Raw genomic sequence first — 26902 nt, forward strand, 5'->3', positions numbered from 1 at the left:
ACGTCGAAGGTATGCGCACATGGTGGGGAGGGGAAAATTCAAGGGAAGAGAGAGTTTTTGTGTAATTGGAGAATTTCATGACCATTGGTCCTCAATGCACCTACTCTGGGAAAGAGACTCTGTGCATCTACCCAATCTAATCCTCTCATGATTTTATACACTCCCATAAGATCACCCTTCATCCTCCTGAGCTTCAGTCTACTCAGTATCTCGTTATAGCTCAGACCCTCTAGTCCTGGCAACATCCTCATACCTTTTCAACTTGACAACATCTTTCCTGCCGAGAAATGAACACAATACTCTAAATGTGACCTCACCAACCTCTTATACAACTGCAACATGACCTCCCGATGAAAGCCAAAGTGCCCAAAGCCTTTTTGACCACTCAATTTACCTGCATCTCCACCTTAAGGGAACCATACACCTGCACTCCTAGATCCCTCTACTTTGCCTCACTCCCTCAAGCCCACTGTGGATTCGGTGGAGTAAATGATGAGAAATTGTTTCTGGTGTCTGTGATCGTAGAGACTACAGGAGAATGATGTTGTGGAAATCTGGGACCTTCACAAACTTCTCAATGTGTGGAAATAATGGTCTAATAAATCAGCGGTGAGGTGATGGTGATTTCCCTCAACAAGTGTCTCCCAGCTGGTTGAGGTGATCAGGTAACAAATGCTGCAGCGCATCGCTGCGTGAATTCCAGTTACTGATCTCTCTGCCAGGCAGCAGGAGCACGGACTAGAGGATGGAGATCTGAGATCATTTGCAAACGGGGCAGATGGGACAGGAGGAATCAGTTTTGTTCAGGAAGTTGGCATGATCTGAAACTCACGGACTGAAAGGCTGGTAGAAGCCGTCAAAAGTCAAGTCAAGTCAAGTCAAGTCAAGTTTATTTGTCACATACACATACGAGATGTGCAGTGAAATGAAAGTGGCAATGCTCGCGGAACAACAAAACAACAAAATAACTTTCAAAGGATTTGGCTGAATGTGTGAAGGAACAGTTTCCTGTGGTTCGAGGAAAGAGTAGCAGAATTGTGCTAAATGGATCACACGATCAAAGAGATGACACAGATAGGATGGGGCAAATGGCCCCCTGCTGTGCAGGATCATTGTATCATTCTATGATTCTACCAGGGGTTGACGATGGAGCTGAAAGTACGTTGGGTCCAAGAGACCACTTGATCTGCCTGGAGTGTGAAGTGATTGGGGAACAAGAGAAAATCCAGAGAAAGAAAGGGCCATTTGGCCCATCAATCCCACCCCACTGGAGATCCTGTGGATTCCTTCCCACATCATGTTCCTGCAGGGATCTCCCTCAGCTGAGCCTGGAAATGCAACAAGCATCAAGCAGTCCATTATCTCCCCATCTTTCCATGCTCCTTCTGGCCCGACTTCACTCCAGCTCCATGTTGAAAAGTGGCCAAGATGTTGAATTGAACCAATTCTTACAAATGGATTACAAACTTTCCTGAGTCAGTGACGGAGTCAACTTTCCACTGTGATGGAAAAAGGAGAGGAAATAGACCAGAGTGAGTAAAGGAATTAGTGAGGTGTTCTGGGTTAATAATAATGTATTTGTCTAAATGTTACATCTTAATTGCTCCTGTTGATAATATTCATTAGACCCTAATACCACAAACACATAATGGGGCTATAAATACAATCGGCAGTTTCCATTCCTCAGTGTTCAGATACAGTACCACATTCTACAGTCACACTTGGAGCTCACAAGACATTTCTGTGACTTCCTGTTCATCTTGTTCTAATCTGTCAGTCAGTGATTGGTCAGCAGGAGTTTTACGTAGATTGCTGCAGCCAATGAGTTTGATTCCAATGGTTCCAAAAGCCTCCAAGATGCCAGAACTACATGTATATAAGGATGCAACAGAATTGGAAACCTCATCGACACAGAGAGCTGGGAGAGAGAAGGTGGGAATGGCAGCAGGATATGCCCACCTTCACTGTGAAACTTGACACTAATGATGAATTGTTTTCTTGTGTTCCAGGTTCGAGGAAGGAAACATGATGCTGGTGTGGGTTTTGGTGCTGACCGCACTGCTTGCCAGTGATGTGACAGGTAAGGTCCATTGATTCCAGGAGCGTTAGAAATATATTGGTGTGAGGAATGAATGCACAGGCACTGTGTTGGGACTGTGGAACATGGGAATTTGTGATCATTGGGACTGGTCGGGATGTGGTAGGAAATGTTTCCTGTCTGGGATACTCATCTCAGAGCTGCTGAGTTGGAAGGTAATTTGCAGTCTCTCCTCCACATCAGGAGACACAGATTTCTCCACGGTGACGCTTCACAGGAAGACAGAGTTGCAGGAAGAGGGATATGTGACTCTCCGTCAGGAACCCAAGGATTGCGGAGGAGAAGGTTCTGCAGGCACTGGTCCAATGCAATGGGTGCAGTGTACTTGCCCACTGTGAGGGTGTGGATGGAGGTTTGAGGGAGGATGGCCAGAGTGCTGGCAACGGTACAATGGACAGAGACAGAGAATGGTTGTGGTTATGGTGGTCAATGGAAATTTAATTCCAATTCTCTGGACACATCACTGGCCAGCATGGGTCGGGTAGAAAGGCACAGTGCAGAGGAGTGTAAAATCAGAGGGCATAGGTTCAAGGTTCAAGTGGAACATTTTATAGGTTGCAGAGGAAGCATTGCAGATAGGTAGAATTACAGCATTTAAAAGGCACTTACACATGTCCATAGACATGAGTGGATGAGAGATGGATGAGAGGATATGTGCCAAAAGAAGGCAATAGGTCTCACTCAGGATGACTCTTCAGTCGGCATGTTGGTTTAAAATCCTCATTATCTTTATCTTCCAGGAGCAAACAATTCTACCGAACCAGAGGAGACTCCGCAGAACCTTGGATGTCATGGACCATGTCGTCTAGGTTGGCTTTACGATCATTGTACAAAATCCTGTTACCGTTTTTTCAATCGCATAATGCCATGGGAATGTGCTGAGGTAAGTCCCTGAAACCAGCGATTGCTAAGTTGAGAGATACAGCTTGGAAACAGGCCCTGCAGCACACAGACTGCAGCGATCCCTCAACACTAGTCCTGTCCTTCACACACTAGTGACAATTTACAGTTGTCCATTAACTGACAAACCTTCACATCATGGAATGTTGCACCGAAACTGGAAGGGGACCAACATCCTAGTGAGAAGGTTTGCTCATTCTACACAGGAGGGTTTAAACTACAGTAGATTGACAGAGGGGTGGGATCACGTGCAGGACGGAAGCATATGAGAGGTTAGAAGTTGCTATGGAGGGTTATGTGAGAAAAGTTAGTGCACAGAATAAGCAGGGGAAAGGTGGAGAGTGAGGAAGGAGGGTTGGTTTAAACTGCACGCATTTTAATGCAAGGTGCCTGGCGTGTAAGGCAGCTGAATTTAGGGCATGGATAGGTACGATCGACTGGGACATTGTAGCCATGACTGAAACCTAGTTAAATGAGGGGCAGGATTGGCAGCTCAATGTTCCAGGGTACAGGAGCTTCAGGAGAAACATGGGTGAGGGAAAAGGAAGAAGGGAGGTTGCATTGTTGGTTGAGGAGCATGTCACGGCAGTGATCAAAGGTGACATTACGGATGGTTGATATAATGAGGCTGTTTTGGGTGGAGCTGAGGAAAGCTAATGGGATCATCACCCCGTTAGGGTGTACAGACCCCCAAAGCAAGGGGAATTATAAGAAAAATGGCTGACCGGGAGATTGCCGACAGCTGCAGGACAAATAGAAGGTTGTTGTGGTAGGCATTTTAACTTTCCTAAAATAGAATGGGAAAATAAAAGTGTGAAAGGGTTCAGATGGTGTGTAATTCCTCAAAAGGGGCCAGGAGATTTTCTTAAGCTGTATGTGGTAGCCACATGTGAGAGGGCAACACTGGATCTAGTATTGGGAAATTGGGGGGAAAGTTAACTAGTGAGATTGGAGGAGCCTTTTGGGACCTCTGACCATCAATTTGAGCCGTTCACCATTGTTATGGATAGGGACGGAGAGAGTCCATGGTTAAAATGCTACTGGGGTAAGGCCAACTTTGAGGGTATTACAGAAGGGCTTGCTCAAGTAGGACTGGAGCAGGTTATTTGAGGGGTCACTAGAATTGGCTTGAGAGGAGTCGTTTTTAAGTGTTGAAGGGCTACTGAAGGTATGTCCCCGTGTTTGAGTGAAGGCAATCTCCGGCAAACATAAGGTACAAGCTTGGCTGACGAGGGAAATTGAAACGTTAGTCAAAAACAAAAAAGAAGAATGCATGGGGCAGGTATAGGCAGCTGGGAACAAAGAAGGTGGCTAAAAAAAGGAAATCACCTCTTTACAAAAAGGCTTCAGAAGATAGCTCTGGTGGGAACATTAAGGACAATCCCAAAAGATTTCATTAGACAATAAGGGGCGAAAGGGTATCTAGAGAGAGAGAGGAAAGAGTGGGACCTCTCAAGAATCAAAGACCCTTGTGTGGAGCCACAGGAGATGGGCAAGGTCCGGCTTGAGTATTTCCCTCTGTATTTACATAAGAGAAAGACAGAGGGACGGAGGAAATTGGAGAAAGTCACAAAATTGGCTTGAGAGCAGTTGGACAGGCTGATGAAGGGGAACTGATTGTTCTGTGTTGTTTGAAGGTAGAACAAGGGGTCCAGGTTTAAGGATCTGATAATCATTTAGGACCGGGAAACTAGAGAACATTTTTGACAGGAGCCCTAGTTGAAATTTCAGAGTCCCTCCTTAAATGTAGGAGAGGGACCGGAAGACTGGAGGGTGGCAAATGTTGTACCTATTTACAAGAAGGGCTTCAGGAAAAATGTGGCCCTATGGACCAGGGCTTATCAGGGAGTTAGAGAAAAGGCAGGTACAGGCCGCATGAGTTGGAGCAAAGGAAATAGGCACGTTGAATGTCGGGACCCTTCTCGAAGGACTGGGCCTACTCTGCTTGTATTTTCTATGTTTCAGAAGATTGAGTTGATAAGTTACTTGAGAGTATTCTAAGGGATAGGATATACAGGCATTTGGATGGGCAAAGCATAATTAGGGATAGTCAGCATGATTTTGTAAGTGGAAGGACGTGTCTTACAACTCTGATCGATTATTTTGAAGATGTGACCAAAAAGGTTGATGAGGGCAGAGCTGTAGATGGTGTGTACATGGACTTCAGTAAGGCGTTCAACAAGGTTCCACATGTTAGGCTGCTCTGGAAGGTTAGATCGCATGTGGTCCAAGGAGGGATACTATAGCAGAATGGTTAGCAAATTGGCTCCATGGAAAGAAGCAGAGGGTAATGGTGGAAGGTTGCTTCTCATACTGGATGTCTGTGACTAGTGGTGTGCCTCGGGGTTCGATGCTGGGCCCGTTACTGTTTGTCATTTACATCAATGATTTGGATGAGAACATACAGGGTAAGATTTGCAAGTTTGCTGATGAAACAAACGTTAGTGGTTTTGCAGATAAAGATGATTGCGAACAATTGCAGCAGAATCTGGATCAATTGGCCAGGTGGGCGGAGGAATGGTTGATGGAATTTAATACAAAGAAGTGTGAGGTGTTGCATTTTGGGATGTTGGATAAGGGCAGAACCTACACAGTAAATGTAGGCCTCTGGGAAGTGTTGTAGAGTAGAGGGATCTAGTACAGGTTCCTTGAAGGTCGAGTCGCAGGAAGATAAGGTAGATAAGTTGGCACTTAGGCCATCAGTCAGAATATTGAGTATAGAAGTTGGGAGGTCATGTTGCAGTTGTAAAAGACTTTGGTGAGACCACATTTAGAATATTTGGTTCAGTTCTGGGCACCATGTTATCGGAAAGATATTGTCAAGCTTGAAATGGTTCAGAAAAGATTTACGAGGATGTTGCCAAGACCACAGGGTGTGAGCTATAGGGGGAAGTTGTGTAGGCTAGATCTCTATTCCATGGAGCGCATGAGGATGAGGAGAGATCTTATCGGGCATACAAAATCATGAGAGGATTAGACCAAGTAGATACACAGTCTTTTTCCCAGATAGGGGAATCAAGAACCAGAGGACATAGGTTCAAGGTGAAGGGGAAAAGATTTAATAGGAATCTGAGGGGTAACTTTTTCACACAAAAGGTGGTGCACGTATGGAACAAGCTGTCAGAGGAGGTAGTTGAGGCTGGGACGGTCCCATTGTTTAAAAAAAGTTAGACAGGTACATGGATAGGACAGGTTTTGGAGGGATATGGACCATGCACCGGCAAGTGGGACTAGTGTAGCTGGGACATTGTTGGCCAGTGTGGGCGAGTTGGGCCGAAGGGCCTGTTTCCACACTGCATCACTCTCTGACTACAACCGGAGCACCTGGAAAAACAAACTTGTTTACAGGGAGAACATACAAACTCCTTAAGGAGAATGCCCATGATCCCGTGTCTCTGGCACAGTAAGGCAGCAGCTCTATCACTGCATCAGTATGCGCTGGGATGCCTGGGGAACATTGGCCATGCTGGTTTAATCCCATGAACTCACAGCACAGCCTCTCGTTGAATTGCCTGCGATGAGTCCCTGTGTTGCAGGGTGTGCTTCACTGCAGCCGTGGGCTCCAGTTTCTATCGCTCGGACCAGTGGGTGAAATATTGGGGATTTGAGGGGAAACTCCACATCCAGGAGTTAACACGGAGCTGGGGTTGACACCAAAGTGTTTAAAGAACTAGACCTCTATTTGAAGGGAACAAAGTTGCTGAATGTCCACTTCACTTTGGATGATTTACTGAATGATGAACAAGGGGATGAAACACGGTGGTTGAAACAAGAGATAAAATACTTTGTTTAAGAAGGAACTGCAGATGCTGGAGAATCGAAGGTTACACAAAAAAGCTGGAGAAACTCAGCGGGTGCAGCAGCATCTATGGAGCGAAGGAAATAGGCAACGTTTCGGGCCGAAACCCTTCTTCAGACAAAATACTTTGTTTGTTTCCAGCATCACTGCAGCTCAATGGGACCTCATGGACATCTGGCTTCTATCACCCGTCGTGGCATCAAAACTTACTCATTACCAGATTGATCATGAATGGGTGTGGAGGAACACAAAGCGCTTGGATTGGTCTCAACGACAGATGCTGTGTAAGTTTATTGGTGACACGTTATCTTGCAGGCCCTCGCGACACTGGGCAGACCTGCATTTGTTGTTCTCCCCTGATTATCGTCTGACTATATCAGAGAGTAGGTTACAGTCAACACATTGATGGATCTCTGGGGTCACATCGTTGTTCATAGGTACGTAGTTTGGATCCAAGTAAATAAACTGCAATCACTCTGGAGAAACAAGTTACCATCAGTAATGGGGACTGAAACTACTGGACTGCTGTAAACACTCCTCTGGTTCACTGTTGTTCTTCAGGGTAAGAAATCTGCCCTCCTTCCCCAGTCTGGCCTCACCACGACTCCAGAGCTCCATCAATGTGTTGACTCTTACCTGCCGTCTGACAATAAATTCAGGTCCGGTCACTGTCACCACGTCCTGTGAACAAATGAAATCCCACATGTTCATGTGTTTGTTTCTGCTCCACATGAGCCTTCACTCACCCTCCTTCATCTCACACCGTCACTGGGAATTTCCTTTCCCCTCGTCAGCTTCACTGTCTTCCACCTAAACGTGAGATTCTGATCGGTCTCAATGCCCCCTCACCACAGTCAGTCACATCATCAACACTCTGGGGAAAAGGGTTTCTATGGACGAGGCTGCTGGGTTGATCAGTGACTCCTTTATATTTATTCTCCCTGCTTTTCCACTGCACCACCTGTGGAAACATTTCTCCACGTCGACCCTATTCCATCGCCATAGTTTGAAGGTGGGTCCCAGTGACCCCCTCGGCCACCCCACACACAGGCATCTGCCATTAACATCCGTGTTAATTGTAGTTATGGCTCCATGGTTACAGCAGGTAAACACATTCAGAGAGAAAGAGGGAGAGGGAGATCACCCGCAGTCACTGGTGGATGAAATGGCTCTGGTTGGTCCAACCTTTGTTGGGAAGTACCATCTCTCAGTTCTGCAGCCTTCCCTGAAATATGTTTTCACCTTGACTGGTGTCTTTGTGCCTTTCACATGTCATGGAGACCAGAACTGTGCTCAGTATCCAAGTGCATTCTTACCAAGGTTCTATACCAGTCCCACTCAACCTCTGCTTTTCAACTCGAGAACTGGTCTCCACAGCTTTGAATAAATTATGTGAATTCCTGTACCACTGCATTTATTCACAAACCCTTTCTCCACACTCCCTGGTTCTGGTTAATCCTTCCGGTTAATCTTTCCCCGGAAACTCTCTGAAGGAAGAAATGAATCATTGAATTTAAATAACCTGCTGGAGGTCAGTAATAGTTTGGGGTATTCTGCAAAGACCCACTGAATGGAGGAGCAGTGTTGGTGCCGGTGGGGTGGAGGGGTGAGGGAGTGGGTGAAATGCGCAGTGTTCCACTCCTCCACACACACAACAGACTCCGTGCTACAACTCACTGTCTCCATCTCCTGTTGGGTTTGGCATTCTGTGTACATTGGTCTGCAGGGGTCTACAGTTATTTTCTTCATTGTTCACCGACTTTCTCTGGGAGATTCTACTTTGTATTTGTGTGGAATTACCATCTTTTCCTCATTTTCTGAGTTACCATTGCTCCTCTTCTCTGACCTTTACTCTCAGATCCTGTCACTTTCATCCCAAAGATTCTGTTACTTCCATGAGATTTCCCCACCCTGCCAGTCCATAGTTTAAACTCCCATCCACTGCCTTACTTGTCCCGGCTGCTCGTATTCTGCTCTCACTCCAGCTCAGGTACAGCTCCTCCCTGTACTGTTATGTGGCAGCTTACTCAGCATTCCAACAGCAACAACCATTGTTTATACCCACAGGAAGGTCATTTCAAATGGACTGATGGATCTGCGTACAGTTACTCACGCTTTGCTTGTGGAGAACCTAATAACCTTTGCAACGAAGATTGTGTGGAAACTAACTTTCGTCGTAAGTGTAACAATGACAGAAATATTGTTCTGTTGGAAGTTGATTTCAGACACTGTATTGAACAATAGATTACCTCCACAGACCAGCAGTTACACAGAGGGAGTGAACCAGCCTCATGGGTCCTGTGCTCTGCAGAACTGGACTGACTGCCCAGCAGTGAGAGGAGGATATATGGGATGTAATGTAGGAGTCAGGGGAACAGACACGGAGTGTAACTGTGCAGGAGGAATGTACAAAAGGATAACACTGGAGTTAGAGGAAGATACAGTGGTGAAGGATTTAAAGGGGGATGTCATTAGGATGTTTCCTCAAGTGTGAAACCAGATTTACTGGTCAAAAATGTGAAATAGCCACCGATAAATCAAAGCGAGAAGAGAGAAAATATTCTTTTTTTTTTTTTTTTTTGTTTTTGTTTATTTTATTAGAAGTTAATACAGCACAAAACAGTACAGTGGAACCTAATTTTAGGCGCCAACTATGTAATACCGTAATCCATTCTATGTACAAACTCTAGTTTTATGTTATGAGAAGGAAGTAAGCAAGACAAGAAAAAGAAAACAATAGAAAGAGGAAAAAGTGGAAAAATAGATGGTAGAGAGTAGAAAAACGTGAAGTGTGTATATAAAAAATAAAAAAGGAAGAGAGAAAGTGGAAAGTAGAAATAGAAGAGAAGGCCCCTTAAAAGAGAATTTTTCAAATCTGTATTCGGACAGGTGGGGATCAGGAGCACGTAATCGAGGCAGAGAGCACAGATGTACTTAAGGGAGAGGTGGATGGAAAAAGGAACAGACAGATGTGTTGATGGGGTCGGATGCAGGGAGGGTGAATGCTGGAAATACTCAGTGGGTCAGGCAGCATCTGTGGAGAGAGGAACAGAGATACTGCAACAGCTGCTTTAATGAACATTCTGTTTTCTCTCCACGTGCTAACTGACCAATTGAATATTTCCAGTATTAGTTCAGATTTCTGGAATCTGCAGCATTTTGTTTGTGGACAAACCGGTAAATGCTTTCTTCTTTTCTTGCTTCTAGATGCGGGATTGTGGAATGATATGTCATGTGACACACGCAGGAGTTATGTTTGTTCCTACAGAACGTGCCACAATTAGAAGACTCCAGAATCATTCCCTCATCCTTTCCAGCAGTGGATCCAGTGCTTTGATTTCTTTGTAGCCGCTCTCACTGTCTGTGGTGACTATAATCATTTAGCTTCTTAGCCAATAATAAAGAGAACTGCATCATAAGGTGTGTGTTTGGTGCTGTGTGAGTCCAGTTTCTCGCAGCCTTCCTGTCCCACTGTTGCTTCCTCCCCACCTCTGCACTCAGTGCTGCGCTGAGGAGACAGACTTTACACAATGAACTCTTGTCCTTCGGCCACACCCGGTGTGTCGGGTCCCAGACACCACACCTGGGTGAGAAATAAAGGCTGTGGAGAGGATACATGGGGAGTTAGTGGGATAGTTGCAGGGAGAGAGCTTTCACAGTCCTGTGGGTGAGCTGCAGAAGATGAACTGGGACCAGAAATTCCTCAGCACAGGTGTCGGGACATGATGTGAAGGAAGTCAAGCCTTGCCCAACTCTCCAGTCAATGGCCTGTGGGAGAGTGAGAGAGATAGTGGGACTAACTCAACATTACACAGGGTGTATAGTTGGGACAGGGAGCGCACCTTTGCGGGGCACCTTGCTGAGAATTATTGCACAGCAGGTGATGTCATCTATCCTCACTGAGTGTGGATGGTGGCTCAGAGAGTTGAGGATCCGAGAGACAAGAGAGGAGATTGTAGGGGCCTTGATGAAGATCTTAGTATCCTCGCTCACCACGGCTGAGGTCTCGGAGGACCAGAGAGTATTCACTTTCATCCCATTATTAAAAGGAAGCAGAGATAATCGAGAAGTTTAGAGGATGGTGAGCCTCACACCTGTGGTAGAGAACTATTGGAGGGGATTCTTTGAGATAGGATTTACTCCCATTTGGAAGAGAATGGGATAAAATAATGACCGGTTGTGTTTTTCTTCACAAAATAAACTCTCCAGGACATTCCTAATGCCCAGTCCTGATATCCGACATCCAGAGGACAAACACAGGACCAGTTCCCTTTTCATCAACCGGCATCATCACCCCTCCAATCAACAACCAATCCTAGATCCTTCCTTCCATCCACCCTGTCTCCAAACTTCCTTTCCTCTCTTCACCAGGTATTGGCCCATAAATTGGACGCCACAATGAAGCTGGACTAATCCAGTCCAGGTGAGGCAGAGGTTCACTTGTACCTACTCCAACCTCATCTACCATATCCGTTGTTCTCTGTGTGGGCTCCTATGTATCGGCGAGACCAAACCCAAACTGGGCGATCATATTGCTGAAACCCTATGCTCAGTCTGCCTGAGCCGACACGATCTCCCGGTTGCCAAACATTTAAACTTCCCTTCACATTCCCATACTGACCTTTCTGTCCTGGGCCTCCTCCACTGTCAGAGTGAGGCTACCTGTAAATTCGAGCAACAGCACCGTATATTTCGCTTGGGAACGTTACAGCCCAGCGGTATGAACGTTAATTTCTCTCATGTCCAATAACCTTTGCATTCCCTCTCGCTCGACCACTCCTACACCCTAACCACCCTACCAGTTCCACTGTTCGTATACATCTATCCCTTTAATATCACCTCTTCCACAGCCAACAATAGACCATTGTGGGCTCCATCTTTCCATAACCATCAGTGCTGTCTCTTATTTGTTTTGAACTTTTTCGTGCCTCTACTTTCCCTCTCCCTTGACTCTCAATCTGAAGAACAGTTTCAACCAAATGCGATACCTATTCCTTTCCTCCAGAGATGCTTCCTAACCTGCTGAGTTAATCAAGCATTTTGTGCCTATCTCCAGCTAATGACCAGACAATCAGGCTGCTCCCAATCATCAGGAGTTGTCCACAGTGCGGGCAAGTGTCACTTCTCAGGTGATCAAGAAGACAGGTAGATAGAAGATGCTCCCCATGTCGGTCCACAATGGTGTACACATTGGTCGTTCTTTGCTCTGAGCCTATGTAACAGGGACCAGCGACCACAGTTGTATTAGTTAGAGTCACAGAGTCATGCAGCATGGGAACAGACCCTTTGTCCCAAACTGTCATGCTGTCCAAGTTGCCACAACTAAAATAGTCCCTCCCCCTGTGTTTGACACATTTCCCTCGAAACCTTTGCTATCCATGTACCTGTCCAAATGTTTTCTAACTGTTCTTATAGTATCTGCCTCAACAACCTTGTCTGGTATGTCATTCCATTTATCAACCTCTCTGTGAAAAGGTTTCTTTTCAGGTTCCTGTTAAATCGTACCCCCTCACCTCAAACATATGTCCTCCATTTCTTGATTCCCCAACTCTGGATAAAAGACTGTGTTCCCCTCATGATTTAATACACCTTTATAAGATCTCCCCTCAGCCTCCATGGAATAAAGTCAAATCTTCCTCAACCTTTCCCAATAGCTCAAGTCCCCGAGTCCTGGCAGCTATCTCATACATCTTCGGTGCACTCTTTCCAGCTTGATGATATCCTTCCTGCAGCAAGTCATGAAGTCAAGTTTATTTGTCACATACGCATACGAGATGTGCAGTGAAATGAAAAGTGGCGATGCCTGGGGAATGTGCAAAAAACTACAAAACAGAATAGAACAGAATCAGTAATTACTTATTGGTGAGAAAGACAAAAAAAAAGCAATTTTAACAAGACCCAGCGCAACAGTAGTTTGGTGCAGTAAGTTAGTCCCTGATGAGATAGGAGTTTACAATGGCCTGTGGGAAGAAACTCCATCTCATCCTCTCTGTTTTCACAGCATGACAGCGGAGGCATTTGCTTGACTGTAGCAGCTGAAACAGTCCATTGCTGGGGTGGAAGGGGTCCCCCATAATGTCGCTGGCTCTCAATCTGCACCTTCTGATGTATAGTTCCTGCAGAGGGGCGAGTATAGTTCCCATAGTGCTTTCGGCCGAACACACTACTCTCTGCAGAGCCTTCTTGTCCTGGGCAGAGCAATTCCCAAACCAGATTGTGATGTTTCAGAAAAAGATGCTTTCTACAGCCGCTGAGTAGAAGCACTGGAGGATCCTCAGAGAGACTCTGAATTTCCTCAGCTGCCTGAGGTGGTAAAGGCGCTGCCTTGCCTTACTCACCAGTGTGGAGCGAGTTATGTCCATGTCAGATCCTCAGTGATGTGGACTCACAGGTATTTAAAGCAGCCCACTCTATCCACAGTTTCCCCATTCACTTCAGTGGCGTGTACGTCCTCTTCCCGGTAGGCCTTCTCATTATTTTCGGTGATCAGGCCACCACCACAGTCAGCAGCAAACTAGTCATAACAGGATATAACCAGGGTTATATCCAGGGCCATACAATGCTGTTCCTCGACCTGCTGGTTCGGCAACGGAGAGACCTGTAGCGCCTCCCGGATGGTAGGAGGGTAAACAGTCCATGGTTGGGGTGAGAGGAGGGTGATGCTGAGCGCCCTCCGCAGACAACTGATAGCCCATCTTAAAAAACACTCTCTACTATGACACCACTTTCAGGGAATAATGTACCTGTTCTGCCAGCACTCCCCAGGGTTTTACCATTCACTGTAACGGCCTTCCCCTGGTTTAACTTCATAAAATACAACACCTTACACTTATCTGCATTAAACCTCATTAGCTTTTATTCAGCACACTTGCTCAGCTGATCAAAATCCTGCTGTAATTATTGAAAGCCTTCATCAGTATCTAAGATATTGCCCACTTTCGTATCATTTGCGAACTTACTAATGATGCTTGTGCATTTTCATCCAAATTATTGATATAAACAGCAAACAGCAATAGGCCCAGCAATGATCTCTGAGGCACACTCCTAGTCACGGGGCTCCAGTCCTAAAAACAATCTTCCATCATCACCCTCTGCTTCCTTCTGCGCTACACCACTGCGCTGCTGAAAAAGGTCCAGCAGAGACTGCACTTCCTGAGGGTGCTCAGGAAGAATAACATCACTCAGAGACTGCTGCTGTCCTTTTATCGGTGCTCCATTGAGAGCATACTAACATACTGTGTATGCGTGTGGTACACCAGCTGCACAGCAGCTCAGAGGAAAGCGCTCCAGAGGGCCATTGACAATGCCCAGAGGATTGTCGGCTGCCCTCTCCTTACCTTGGACGACTTACACAGTTCTCGCTGCATCAAAAAATCCCAGAGTATTATAAAGGACATTTCCCACCCCGGACACTCCCTGTTTGAACTGTTGCCGTCAGGCAGACGGTACAGATCTACAAGGACAAGGACAAACAGACTAAAAAACTGTTTTTACCCCACTGCTATAAAAGCACTAAATGTAGCCGCCAAGGAACGCAGGGGCGATACATACTAAGGGACTGTGGTACACTGTGAAATCGACAGAAGGATGGAGGGTTGGGTGTTTATGCGTGCTATTTTCATGATATTTATTTTAGTTGTTTATCTTTTAATATTTTATCTTGTATGTATCGTTAGCTTTTAGAAATGTTTGAATGGTGCACTGACTGGCTGACATTTTTAAATTTCGTTGTACATGGTTCATGTTACAATGACAATAAAGAAACTATTCTATTCTTCCATGAAGTCAATTCTCTATCCAATCGGCTAGATCACCCTGGAACTGACAGGATCTAACCTTCCAGAGCAGCCGACCATGCAGAACCATAACCAAATACCTTGCTGAAATCCATATAGGCAACGTCTATGGCTTTGCCCTTGTCACCCATTTTGGCTACTAGTTCAATAAACTCAATCAGATTTGTGAGACACAATATCACACATACAAAACCAAGCTGTTATACCTAATGCCTGCAATCTGCCCTTTCACCCTTTTTAATTTTATTTTTTACTCCTGTTCAAAAACAAAATGTTAGTTGGAGGTCTTTTATGTGGTGGTGGGGGAGGGGAAAGGGGAAACTTTGTTTCCTAGTCCCTACCTGTTCGGAGAGGTGGCTTCCCTCCGAGCTGCTTCTTCGCCCTGTCCTCGCGGCCTAACATCGAGAATGGAGCGGCGTCTCCCATCGGGACCGGCCGAGGCTGCTGCTTCGGCGGCGGCGCAGCGCTGCAACACTATCCTGGAGCGGGCGATGCCTTACCGGGTGGCCGTGCGGTAAGGCATCGCTGTGACCACCGATTCCAACATCAGAGGAGCTGTGGCTGCAGGCGTCCAGCCGTGGGCAGCACTGGATTTGGAACACCGCGGAGCCTGGGATCGAGATCGCCGGGGTCGGAGCTCCAACCGGCGCGGCCTGAGGACTTCGGGAGCCGCAGTCTCCGGGGAGGGAGCGGCCACTCCAGACATTTCCAAGCCGCTGAAGAATGTTCACGCGACGCCGGAGTTCCAGCTTCACGGCAAGAGGGCCTGAAAACATTGGACTAGCTGCAAGGCTACAAATAGGCCCCGACCTCGGGTGGTCACAGAGGAAGAGGACTAAACTTTCTGGTGCCTTTCCCCACAGTGGGAAATGTTGATTCTGTTGTGGGGGGACGTTTGTGTTGAACTCTATAATGTGTTGTGTCAATTTATCTTGTTTTAATCTTTTTCTATGGATGTACGGAAACTTATTATTTATTTTATGTAAAGCACATTGGTTTCAACGCGAGTTGATTTACAATAAAACTTACGTATTTACTTACTAATCATCTCCTATCTATCCAAATCCATATATATCTTATGCCTCGAAATATTCTCCAGTATTCTCCAGCCTACCAAATTATTTTAAGCCCACTGTCTATAGTTCCCAGGCTTCCTGCTTTTTCCTGATTAAGGAATGGGACAGTCCTGATCCACAAATTAATGTTCTGGAGCAATGGATATATAGATAGGACCTTGCAAAAGTTGATAGATGGAGGTTGTTTGTGGGCCAATGGATGTTCAACAGGTTTAGAGGCTTTTGAAACTAAGATGTCAAGAGTTCAACATGTGCATGTTCCTGTCAGAGTGAAGAGCAAAGCTGGCAGGAGTAGGGGACATCAGATGAAAAGTGATATTGAGACTTAGAAGAAAATAAGGCATGGGTCAGGTACAAGCAGCTGGGCTCAAGTGAATCCCTAGAGCAGTATAAGGACGCAGGAATATACTTGAGAAGGAAGTCAGGAGGACAAAAAGAGACATGAGATATTATTGTCAAAAAAGACTAAGGAGAATCCAAAGAGATTTTGTAAATATTTAAAGGAAAGTAAGTAATTTAGAGTCCATTATAAAGGATGAGGTTACGAAGTACACCGAAGTTCATGATAAAATAGGCAGATGTCAGCATGATTTTGTGAAGGGGAGATCTTGCTTGAAGAAACTGCTGGAATTCTTTGAAGAAGTAATTAGGAGGGCAGACAAAGGAGGGTCAGTGGATGTTGTTTACCTAGATTTATTGAATGCCTTTGATAGCGGGTCACATGTGAGGAGAGCCCACATTATCAAAGGGCAGATATTAGCATGGGTATCAGGTTGGCAGGATGGCAGAAGGCAAGGAGTGGCAATAAAGGGGGATTTTTCTAGTTGGCTGCCAGTGACTACCAGAGTTCCACTGGGGTCAGTGTTGGGGGCCACTACTCTACACGTTGTATATTAATGATTTGGATGAGTGGATTAAAGGTTTTGTGGCCAGGTTTCTAGATGATATGAAAATAGATGTGGGGCAGGTAATGTAGAGAAGGCAGGGACACTTCAGAAGGGCTCCAACAGGTTGGGAGAGTGGGCAGAAAATTGGCAGAAATATATTGAAACTTACCATATAGTGAAAGGCTTGGATAGAGTACATGTGGGAAGGATGTTTCCACTAATGGGACGAGAGTTCAGAGCCGCAGCATTAAAGAGCATTTCTTTACGAAGGAGATGAGGAGGATTTTCTTCAGTCAGAAGTTGGTGAATCTGTAGAATTCTTTGCCACAGAAGGCTGTGGAGGCCAAGTCAATGGTAATTTTTAAGGCAGAGATAGATAGATTCTGATTAGTATAGGTGTCAATTGCTACGGTGAGAAGCAGGAGAATGAGTTTAGGAGGGAGAGATAGAACAGTCATGATTGAAGACTTGATGGGCCGAATGGCCTATTTCTGCTATGGAGGGTTATGTGAGAAATGATAGTGCACAGAATAAGCAGGGGAAAGGTGGAGAGTGAGGAAGGGGGGTTGGTTTAAACTGCACGCATTTTAATTCAAGGTGCCTGGCGTGTAAGGCAGCTGAATTTAGGGCATGGATAGGTACGATCGACTGGGACATTGTAGCCATGACTGAAACCTAGTTAAGTGAGGGGCAGGATTGGCAGCTCAATGTTCCAGGGTACAGGAGCTTCAGGAGAAACATGGGTGAGGGAAAAAGAAGAAGGGAGGTTGCATTGTTGGTTGAGGAGAATGTCACGGCAGTGATCAAAGGTGACATTACGGATGGTTGATATAATGAGGCTCTATGGGTGGAGCTGAGGAACAAGAAAGGGATCATCACCTTGTTGGGGGTGTACAGACCCCCGAATAGTCAAGGGGAATTAGAAGAACAAATGTGCCGGGTGATTACCGACAGCTGCAGGACAAATAAGGTTGTTGTGGTAGGCAATTTTAACTTTCCTAAAATAGAATGGGAAAATCATAGTGTGAAGGGTTCAGATGGGGTGTAATTCCTCAAAAGTGTTGAGGAGAGTTTTATTAAGCTGTATGTGGAGGTCCCCACATGTGAGAAGGCAACACTGGATCTAGTATTGGGAAATTGGGAAGGGAAAGTTAATGAAGTGTGATTGGAGGAGCCTTTTGGGACCAGTGACCACAATTTGATTAGGTTTAAGATAGTTATGGATAGGGACGGAGAGAGTCCATGTGTTAAAATGCTCAACTGGGGTAAGGCCAACTTTGAGGGTATGAGAGAAGGGCTTGCTCAAGTTGACTGGAGCAGGTTATTTGAGGGGAAAGGAACATCGACCAAGTGGGATGTTTTAAAGTGTACTGAAGAAAGCTAATGACGTGTATGTCCCCGTTAGAGTGAAGGGCAAAGCCGGCAAACATAAGGAAGCTTGGCTGACGAGGGAAATTGAAACGTTAGTCAAAAACAAGAAGAATGCATGGGGCAGGTATAGGCAGCTGGGAACAAAGAAGTAAACTAAAAAAGGAAATCAGAAGGGCAAAAAGGGGCCAGGAGATAGCAATGTTTTAAGATATCACTGTGTGTTTAACCCCTGAAGCATTTAACATGGGAGTAAGGACCTTAGTGCCACCATGTGGAGGGAGTGGGCAATCATTTCCCAGTCACTTAACTGGGCGGAGATGCGTCTTTTCTCCGAGTCGCATCTTCTTTCCCCACCCACCCCCCATTGCGGCCCACCAACTGGATTGACGCAACAATTGCTGTCGGAGACCGGCCAGGGCTTCAGCAGCGGCACAGCACTGTATTACCATCGCGGAGCAGGACAATGCCTTGCTGGGGATCACCGTGTTAGACCTCCGGAGTGTTGGGCCTGCTGAGTTTAACATCGTGGAGCTGTGGCCTGCGGAGTGTCTAGATGCGGGCGACATGCTGACTTTAACATCGCCGAGTTCTGGGACCCCTTGCCTGAGGTCGCCATTGTTGGATTTCAGTCCAGCTCGGCCTGTGGACTTTGGAAGCCGCGGACACCAGTAGAAAGGGGCCGATTCGGAAACACCAAGCCGCGAGTGTATTCCGATCCATTCCGACGTTGGAGTTCCAATCATCCTGGCGAGAGGGCCTGAACATGGAGCCATCCATAGCCAGTAATGCGGAGGGTTCAAATGTTCTTTTTATTTGTATGGCTGCATGGTAACTCAAATCTCACGTCACCAAATGGTGCATGTGACAATAAATGTAACTTGAACTTGAACTTAGTGGTCAGAGCAGCAATGGCCAGCAAGTTCCATCCAAAGGAGCTTCACTGAAGAGTTGGGTTTTTACAACATTCTGACATCTTCATTTACTGAGATGCTCCCACAATATAATAGTGACAGTCTGTGCATTCTGAACTCCACAGTTCTCTGAGGTAGAAGATGGAGTCAGGGGGAACAAAAGAGACGGATTGCATCTTAACAGGTGGGGGACCAGCATTCTGGCAGGCAGGTTTGCCACTGCTACACGGGTGGTTTTAAACTGAATAAGGGGGGGGTGCGGTGTCAAATGGGATAGTCGAGGACGGAGTTAAAGGGAAAGAGAGTAAAGGGATGGTTAATGACCCCAGAATTAACAGAAAAGAAAGCTCACAAAGGGATAGGAGAGTATGGCCAAGTGTAATAGGGATCAATGTGAAAGGTGAGATGCGTAAGGAATTAAAACTATTGTATGTGAATGCGTGAAGTGTAAGAAGTAAAGTAGATGAGCTTGATGCTCAGATGAGCAATATTGGGCACCATATCTGAGGAAGGGTGTACTGGCTCTGGAGAAGGTCCAGAGGAGGTTTACAAGAATAATCCCAAGAATGAGTGGGTTAACATACGATGAGCATTTTATAGCACTGAGCCTGTACTCGCTGGACTTTAGAAGGATGAATATATTACGTTTATTGTCATTGCACAATACTGAGCAACGAAATTCCATTGCATCTCCTTTGGTTTAAAAAGAACAAATACAACAGCCATTGACTCACATATACACATATCGGTAAAAAAATTAATAAATAGGTATTAAAAATATTTTAAAAGAATATTGCACATTATCTTGCACCTCAAATTATATTGTGCTTCCCCTGTGTTCAATGAGGGGGGACCTCATTGAAACTTACCATATAGTGAAAGGCTTGGATAGAGTGGATGTGGGAAGGATGTTTCCAGTAATGGGACGAGAGTTCAGAGCCTCAGCATTAAAGAGCATTCCTTTACGAAGGAGATGAGGAGGATTTTCTTTAGTCAGAGGGTGGTGAATCTGTGGAATTCTATGCCACGGAAGGCTGTGGAGGCCAAGTCAAAGGATTTTTTTTTAAGGCAGAGGTAGATAGATTCTTGATTAGTATGGTGTCAGTGGTTGCGTGGAGAAGGCAGGAAATAGGTTTAGGAGGGAAGGATAGAACAGCCATGATTGAATGGCGGTGTAGACTTGATGGGCCGAATGGCCTATTTCTGCACCTAACTCTTATGACCTTTTGACATTATGATCTAATCAAGGGAGACAGCATGGCCCATCAAATACCAAAGTGAACATCTAATTGTGGAGCCGTAGGAGATGGGTGAGACCGACGATGAATATTTCTCCTCTATTTTTACTCTGGGAAAGATATGATGACTAGGGAACAAGAAAGTTAATGCGGGCCTCTTGGTTATAGTCTGCAATACAGAAGAGGAGCTGTTAACCATATAACCATATAACAATTACAGCACGGAAACAGGCCATCTCGGCCCTACAAGTCCGTGCCGAACAATTATTTTCCCCTAGTCCCATCTGCCTGCACTCAGACCATAACTCAGGCCATAACCCTCCATTCCTTTCTCATCCATATACCTATCCAATTTATTTTTAAATGATAACATCAAACCTGCCTCCACCACTTCCACTGGAAGCTCATTCCACACAGCTACCACTCTCTGAGTAAAGAAGTTCCCCCTCATGTTACCCTTAAACTTTTGTCCCTTAATTCTGAAGTCATGTCCTCTTGTTTGAATCTTCCCTACTCTCAATGGGAAAAGCTTGTCCACGTCAACTCTGTCTATCCCTCTCATCATTTTAATGACCTCTATCAAGTCCCCCCTTAACCTTCAGCGCTCCAGAGAATAAAGACCTAACTTATTCAACCTTTCTCTGTAACTTAGTTGCTGAAACCCAGGCAACATTCTAGTAAATCTCCTCTGTACTCTCTCCATTTTGTTGACATCCTTCCTATAATTGGGCAACCAAAATTGTACACCATACTCCAGAATTGGTCTCACCAATGCCTTGTACAATTTTTTAGGAAAATAATAGATTTAATCGCAGAGCATAATTATCAAAATATAATAATGGGGGGAGATTTTAACTGTGTTATAGACCCATACTTAGATAAATCAATAAAGCTAGGGAAGCATCTTGTTAAAACTAAAACCTGTGAATTTTTAAATACATATATAAAAAATAATAACATAGCTGATGTTTGGAGAATAGCAAATCCAAGTGGTAGGGAATACTCATTTTATTCATCAGTTCACAAAACTTATTCGCGAATTGACTATTTCTTATTGGACACAAAATTAATCCCGTATACGAATAAACCATCATATCATAATAGTATTATTTCTGATCATTCACCATTGACTTTTATACTTAAAATTGAGGGAATGTCGAGTATAAAACATTTTTGGAGATTCAATGCACACATATTAAATAACCAGTAGGGTTATGAGTATATAAAAGAACAAACAAAATTTTTTTCAAAATAAATGACACGCTGGGTATTTCTGCACCGCTATTATGGGAAACCTTCAAGGCATATATTCGCGGTGTCATAATCTCTTACCAAAGTTTTCAAAATAAGGAAAATAAAAGAGAACTTCAGCGATAGAACAGAAAATAAAATTACTAGAACTGGACAATGCAACTGACCCAACCATAAATAAACATAATAAGATAACTTTATTGAAATATAAAGTCAATAGTATACTATCGGCTAGAGTAATAAGATTATTCCAAATTACAAAACAAGCACACTTCGAATTTGGGGATAAGCCACATAAACTACTTGCGAGGCAACTGAAGCAACGAGAAAAGGAAAAAACTATTACTAAAATTAAATCGGATAAGGGTGAGTTTCTAACATTGCCTAAGGATATTAACAAGATGTTTGCCCAATTTTATCATAATTAAATACAGATGTGAGTAAAATTACAAATGTTTTAGATAATTGCAAGCTCCCAAAATTGGATAGTTTAGAACAAGAGCAATTAGGAGCACGGATTACTAGTGAAGAAATAAAACAAATAATAAACTCACTGAAAAATGGGAAGACCCCAGGACCAGACGGTTTTAGTAATGAATTTTATAAAAGATTTCAGTAGTCAATTGTACCAAGATTATTCAATTTATACACGCAGGCTTATACTGAAAATAAACTATCAGAAACCCTAGCAGAAGCAACAATAACGCATATACCAAAAAAAGATAAAGATTTAGATGAACCGGGTTCTTATAGAGCTATTTCACTTCTAAATACAGATCAGAAAATTTTAGCAAAGATTCTAGCTAGAAGGCTAAATAATTATATTAGCAATTTAATAAATACGGATCAAACGGGATTTATACCCAAAAGACAATCGTTTAATAATTTGAGAAGGCGTTTCAATATAATGTACTCTCATAATGAGGACAATGAATATATCTCAGTTGTCACGCTGGATGCAGAGAAGGCATTTGATCAAGTAGAATGGCAGTATTTATACAAGGTACTCCAAAAATTTAATACGTGAGAGAATTTTATTAGATGGGTTAAACTACTTTAAGATAGACCTGCGGCAAGAATATTAACTAACAATACGCTATCTCCAAAATTTTACTTATCAAGGGGTAATAGGCAAGGGTGTGCCTTATCACCATTGCTATTTGCCCTTATGATAGAACCGCTGGCCGAAAAGATTAGAAATTACCCGAATATTCACGGACATAACACTAAGGACTCAAAGAATAAAATTTCATTATATGCTGATGATATCCTTTTATATATTTCTAAACACAAACGAGTATACACACCTTATTAACACTAATTGAGGAATTCGGCTCTTTTTCAGGATATAGAATAAATTGGAATAAAAGCGAAATTATGTCTTTAAAACCATAGGATTCGAGACACTTACTAAAATTCCCCTTCAAAATTGCAACAGAAAAATTCAAGTATCTGTGTATTCAAATTACGAGAAGACACAAATCATTATTTAGTGCCAATTTTATACCACTATTAAATAAACTGAATGATACGATTACATTTTGGAAAACGCTTCCGCTCTCATTGATAGGTAGAATTAACGCTATAAAAATGACTTTCTTACCACAATTAATATATTTGTTTCAAGCGATCCCAAAATATTTTTAAAAAAAACTAGATTCCACTATCACTAATTTTATATGGGACTACAGAACACATAGAATTCAACAAAAGCATTTGTGCAAATCTAAAGAAGTTGGGGGTTTATCATTACCTAACTTTATGTATTACTACTGGGCAGTGCATATTAAGAACATAATGTACTGGCTGGATAGTTCCACTCAGCAGTTGGAGTGGATAAGAATGGAGAAAGAGGAGTGCTATCCGCACGATATAGGAACGATCCTGCTCTCACCGATAAAATTGAATAGTATAATATATAAGAAGAACCCAATTATTCACAATATAATAAGAATTTGGAAACAAATAAAAGTATCCTTGAAATTAAATTATTTATCAGTACTAACCCCACTATTGAACAACCCCGCATTCAAACCTTCTCTCATCGACAACACATATCAACAATGGGATAGACTGGATATTAGGAAAGTAGGGGATATGTATGAATTGGGCAAACTGTTATCAACAATTAAAATTAAAATTTAAATTGAAGGATAATCAATATTTTAAATACATACAGGTATGTGACTTTATGAAGAAATATACACATAGATTTCAAACTATATTTTTAGACCCTTTAGAAGAAGCAATGAATATTAAGGCTGATTCACAAAAATTAATATCATACTTTTATAATAATATATTAAATAGAGAATCACCCTCAACAGAAGCACTAAGGGAAGATTGGGAACATGAGCTAATGATAAAGATCTCGAAGGATAGATGGGAAAAGTATTTGATGAATACACATAACTGTTCTATTAATGCAAGACATAATTTAATTCAATTCAAATTATTACATAGACTATGTTATTCAAAAACGAGGTTGAATAAATTTTATCCAAACGTCTCTCCCAGATGCGATAAATGTTTGTTTCAATTCAATTCAATTCAATTCAATTCAACTTTAATGTCATCGCACAAATACAAGTATCAGTACAACGAAATGCAGTTTTGCGTCAGACCGTAGTAGTTGTACATAAAGAGAAAAAACAAGAAAAAAATAGAAAGAGAGAAGATACAGAATAATCAGGAAATACAGAATGATTAAACAAAGGGGGACGGAGGGACCAGAGAAGTCTATCGTCGGGACTCCGAGTTCAGCAGTGTGATTGTGTTGTTATAGAAGCTTTTCCTCATCCTGCTGGTACGTGACCTGAGGCTCCTGTACCGCCTCCCTGATGGGAGGAGGGCAAACAGTCCATGGTTGGGGTGTGAGGGGTCTTTGATGATCTTCCCAGCCCGTCTCAGACACCGTTTTCGGTGGAGGGCATCCATGGCAGGGAGCGGGGCACCGATGATGTGCTGCGCGGTTTTCACCACCCGTTGTAGTGCTTTCCTGTCCGCAGCAGTGCAGCTGCTGTACCATACCGTGAAGCAGGTGGTCAGGATACTCTCTATGGTACAGCGGTAAAAGTTGGTCAGGATCTGGGGGGACAGGTGGGCTTTCTTGAGCCTCCTAAGGAAGTAAAGGCGCTGCTGTGCCTCTTTGATCAGCTTGGAGGTGTTGAGGGACCAGGACAAGTCCTCCGAGATATGCACTCCGAGGAATTTATAGCTGGAGACGCGCTCCACCTCAGTCCCGTTGATATGGATGGCGGTATGACTGCCTCCTCTGGTCTGCCTGAAGTCGACAATAATCTCCTTCGTCTTTTTGGAGTAGAGGATGAGGTTATTGTCGGCACACCAGGTGGTCAGGTGCTGGATCTCATCCCTGTAGGCTGACTCATCGTTGTCGCTGATCAGTCCTACTACCGTGGTATCGTCAGCAAACTTAATAATGGCGTTGGATCCGTACTTTGGGATGCAGTCGTGAGTGAAGAGGGAGTAGAGGAGATGGCTGAGCACACAGCCCTGTAGCACTCCGGTGTTCAGTGTTATAGTGGAGGAGGTGAGGTTATTGACCCTAACAGACTGTGGTCTGTTAGTGAGGAAGTCCAATGTCCAGTTGCAGAGGGAGGTGGAGATGCCAAGTCCACTGAGTTTGGTGATCAAGCTGGCTGGGATGACGGTGTTAAAGGCAGAGCTGAAATCAATGAACAGCAGCCTGATGTAGGAGTTGTTGTGGTCCAGGTGGGTCAGGGCAGAGTGTAGGGCCGCCGATATGGCGTCCTCTGTAGACCTGTTGGTCCGGTAGGCAAACTGATGGGGGTCCAGTGTGGGGGGGAGGCAGGCTTTAAAACGCTAATATAACACATTCATTTGTAGGATGTACAAAGTTGAATAAATTTTGGAGTGATATATTTGATATATTTACAAAGCTTTTCAAGTCAAGAATAGAACCCAAAACAGAATGGATTATATTTGGAATAACAGGAGAAGATACCAATTTAAATAAAGACCAAAATGTTTTTTTTAATTATGGGTTAATAATTGGAAAGAAATTGATACTTAAATTTTGGAAAAATACAACCATACCAACTGTTAAAATGTGGATTAGAAATATGATGGACATAGCATGCCTTGAAGAAATGAGACTCCGACTAATAGATAAATATGACCAATTCTTAAGGAGTTGGTCTCCTTTCATCGACTTTTTGGAATCATGTGATGCAGCGGTACCGTAAAGATTGCTGATTTCAGTTCATGACGCGGATAGATCTACATCTCCGAGTAGAGATTTGAAAATTTCTCTTTTAAGGGGCCTTCTCTTCTATTTCTACTTTCCACTTTTTTATTCTTTTTTATTTTTTATATACACACTTCACGTTTTTCTACTCTCTACCATCTATTTTTCCACTTTTTCTTCTTTCTATTGTTTTCTTTTTCTTGTCTTGCTTACTTCCTTCTCAAAACATAAAACTAGAGGTTGTACATAGAATGGATTATGGTATGACATAGTTGGCATCTAAAATTAGCTTCCATTGTACTGTTTTGTACTGTATTAACTTCTAATCAAATAAAGAAACAAACAAAAAAAAAGAACAAGTTCAAAAGACATTTGGATCGGAAACCTTAAGTGGGATATGAGGCAAACTCAGACAAATCGATCTAACTTAAGCAGACACTTGGTTGGCATCGATGAGTTGGGCTGAATATATTGTAATGGGTTGGGAGAAATAGCAAAAACAAAACCTTTTATGTGGTTAGAAACAATAAATGTTGGTGTGTGGAGAGGTGCAGGCGTGTTGGTTTAGAAAGATGATCTGTAGCTGAAACAATCAATGATAAAGTCAAATAGCATGATATCTGTAATTTTAAGAGGATTAGGGGAGAAAAGCAAAGACATCTCATTGAAATTCCACAATGTTTCAGTGAGACCACTTTTGCAGTTCAGGGCACTGTTTGGCATCTGTTCCTAAGGCAGGGGATACTTGCCTTGGAGTCACTGCAGCATCGAACCTCGGGTTTGATGTTTGGAATGCGGGATGTGTTTATTGAAGAGGGATTGAGGAAATCGGACTAAACTCAGAGCAAATGTTTTAATGATTGAGAGAAGGGATTGAGGGGTGGATAATGAGAGGCTGTTCCTCATTCTGGTAAATCTAGAACTGGGGTGGGGCCATCATTTTTGACTTAGCAGAGATATGTTCTGGTGGATCGGATTGGGAATATTCAAAATGTTCTACCTCAGAGGACTGTACAGACTGTCATTATTATATTGTGGGAGCATCTCTGTCAATGAAGCTGTTGGAATGTTGTAAAAACCCAACTCTTCAGTGAAGCTCCTTTGGATGGAATCTGCTGGTCATCGCTGCTCTGACCATGATGTGACTACAAACATTCACTAAGGTCCTTACTCCCACATTAAATGCTTCAGGGGTTAAACACACAATGATACCCCAAAACACCGTGTGATGAGCATTTTTGAGCAAATTGCTTTTTGGCAGTTATTTCCAGCTTTATCAACAATCACTCACCACAAGATTAAATTGATCATATTTCAAAATTACAAAGGAAAATAACGAATCTGCCC

General features: G+C 43.6%; 1 long non-coding RNA gene across 1 annotated transcript; it reads left to right on the forward strand.

The window, feature by feature from the left end:
* The first annotated feature begins 1729 nt into the window (after window positions 1-1729).
* On the forward strand, window positions 1730-10213 carry LOC129707946 (uncharacterized). Its single transcript, XR_008725258.1, has 5 exons — window positions 1730-2080; window positions 2839-2981; window positions 6939-7081; window positions 8865-8973; window positions 10005-10213. It is a non-coding gene; the product is annotated as an uncharacterized LOC129707946 (long non-coding RNA).
* Window positions 10214-26902: the final 16689 nt, after the last annotated feature.

This window comes from Leucoraja erinacea, chromosome 22 (genome assembly GCF_028641065.1).
Source record: "Leucoraja erinacea ecotype New England chromosome 22, Leri_hhj_1, whole genome shotgun sequence".
Classification (NCBI taxonomy): Eukaryota; Metazoa; Chordata; class Chondrichthyes; order Rajiformes; family Rajidae; genus Leucoraja; species Leucoraja erinaceus.